Here is a 2,451-nt window from a genome sequence, read left to right as displayed (position 1 = left end):
TTCTGCCTGCCCTGCCCCGCCCTGCCCTGCCCTGCCCTGCCCTGCCTGCAGAGTAAGCGCACTGAGGCTCTGTGGGCGCTGTGCTGCTGTGGGCCCCTCTTTCCCCCCACAGCAGGTGTCTGGCTCCCAGGGGGAGCAGCAGGACAGCCCCAGGCAGCGGGGCTGCTCTCAGGGTGGGCAGGTGTGTAGTGACACGAGTGTCTTCCCTCTCCTGTTGCTCCCGCACCCCACATGTGGCTTCACCCAGCTGTGCGTGTGCCACGACCTAATAGTGCTGTGACCGAGCAGGGTCAGCTGTGACCGGGCAGTGCCATGGTTGGGCAGTGCCATGCTGTGACAGGCAGTGCCATGCCATGACCGGGAAGTGCCAGACCATGACTGGGCAGTGCCATGACCAGGCAGTGCCGTGCTGTGACTAAGCAGGGTCAGCTGTGACCAGGCAGTGCCATGGTTGGGCAGTGCTGTGCCATGGCTGGGCAGTGCCATGCCGTGACTGGCAGTGCCATTCTGTGCCCAGTCCGTGCTGTGCTGTGCCACGCCCGCACCATCAGCACCATGCAGCACAGGTAGGGCACAGCTGTGGGCAGAGTCGGCTGCTGGGAGTTGGGCTGGAGATGGGGCTGGGGTCAGGCCGAGGCAGCAGGATGGCCGTGAGGCTTGGAGGAAGCTGGCACATCCATGGCAGCAGCAGGGGCCAGGTGCTGGTGAGCAGCCCCTAAGCCCAGGCCCTCGTGGGTGGCACTGGCACACCGGGCTGGCAGCAGGCCTGCCACACCAGGTTTGGTGCCCCTCTGGGAGCGCCCGTGGCTGGCAGCTGCCTCACCCTTAGCACAGGGCTCTGCACTCAGGTGATTGCTCTGACCCTCTGCATCCGGGGCTCCTGGCACGGCATTTCCTTAGAAAGGAACAAAAGTGGGAAACGGCGCTGTCAGCCCCGAGCTGCCAGGCACAATCACCGAAATGCGGCGTCGGCAGGAACCGGCCCCACGCTAAATGACTTGAAAGGAAATGGCCTGGATTGTGCTGAGGAGGCAGAGTGTGGGGGGAGGAAGCAAGTGGAGCAAACAAAAAAACTTCATTAATTAAAGAAACTCGTTAATGAGGGACATTTAATCAGCTGAAGATGATATCTACCCCCTGCCCGCGCAGCCACTGCGCAGGGCTGGTGGTGCAGGGCTGAGCCGTGGGCAGGACAGGGGACACTGCACAGGGGACACGGGGCAGAGGACACTGCACAGGGGACACGGGGCAGGGGACACCACATGGGGACGCTGCACAGGGGACACCTGGCAGGGAACTTTGGCTCCCTGTCCCAGCCTCTGGGACATCCCTGGGCTCTGCCATCCCTGAGGCAATGGTGTTTGAGCACAGGGCTGTGCCACTGTCCTGCTGGTACCTGCCCGAGCAGGTGGGCAGCAGAGGTGCCAGGGTATTGCTCGTGCCCCCTGTGCTGCCAGCTTTGCTCCAGGCTCAGGCACTGAACTGATCTGTCTCATTTTGAACGAGGCCAAGGGCTGTTAAAGACCAGAATTTCTTTTACTGCAAATGTAAAGCGACATGTGGGTGTGCCCATGCCCCGGGAGGGCTGGGTGCTGGCAGAGCAGGGGGTGTCTCTCAGAGCCCTGTCCCTGGCACCCACAGGCCAGCACTGTGCCACAGGCTCCCTGCATGGCCAGGCACCCCGAGCTGGGCTCCTCTGGGTGCAGAGGTGGGTCCCAGGGACCCCCGGGTGCTCAGTGCAGGGGGACACCCCAGAAGGGGCTCCAGCCCCCTCCTGGGAGGAGCAGAGGGGCCCTCAGTGCCTTGGGCTGCCCCGGGATGGGGCTGTTGCAGTGCTGTGGGCAGCGTGGGGCGTGAAGTGAGCAGTGTGATGTCCATGGGCAGCACACAGCCAAGCCTGTCAGCGTCCCCTTCCCACGGGACCCTCACCACAGCAGCTCTGACCAAGCAGCTCTGTCCCCATGGGGTGGCCAGGCCTTGGGAGAGGACAGGAGGTGCTGGAAGCCCTGGCTCTGTGGATCTGTGGATCTGTGTCTGCAGCACCCGCAGCTCCAGCGCCATGAGCAGCAGCCAGGGGAGCCTAATGGTCCCTGAATGAAATAGTGCCCGGGCTGACAGGCACTGCGACAGCCCTAATTAATAACTGACACAGACACGGCTGCTGGGACAGCCTGACGAGGGGCTGGCAGGGGGGACAGACCCTGCTGACATCCTGGTCAGCGTGTTGGTGGCTGATCCTGGCTGCAGTGGCAGCGAGGGTGCATCCAGGGCAGAGCAGCAGGAGGGATGTGGGCTGCTCCTGGTTCTGCCCGTGCAGGCAGGGAGGGACGGGCAGAGGGGGACAGGGATCGGGCAGGAGGGATGGGCACAGGGTGCCAGGATCAGGAAGGGAGGGACGGGCACAGGGGGACAGGGATCAGGTAGGAGGGACTGGCACAGGGGGCCCAGGGC

The 2,451-nt window shown here is 64.0% G+C and overlaps 1 protein-coding gene across 1 annotated transcript in view; it reads right to left on the bottom strand.

The window, feature by feature from the left end:
- Positions 1-2,451, bottom strand: part of ENGASE (endo-beta-N-acetylglucosaminidase) — a gene marked incomplete at its 5' end in the record, with an annotated part of 20,510 nt that overhangs the window by 3,281 nt on the left and 14,778 nt on the right. The gene's annotated exons all lie outside the window — the stretch shown is intronic.

The sequence above is a fragment of the Geospiza fortis genome, unplaced genomic scaffold (genome assembly GCF_000277835.1).
Source record: "Geospiza fortis unplaced genomic scaffold, GeoFor_1.0 scaffold261, whole genome shotgun sequence".
NCBI classification, from domain to species: domain Eukaryota; kingdom Metazoa; phylum Chordata; class Aves; order Passeriformes; family Thraupidae; genus Geospiza; species Geospiza fortis.
This window is presented reverse-complemented; position numbering and strand designations above follow the sequence as displayed.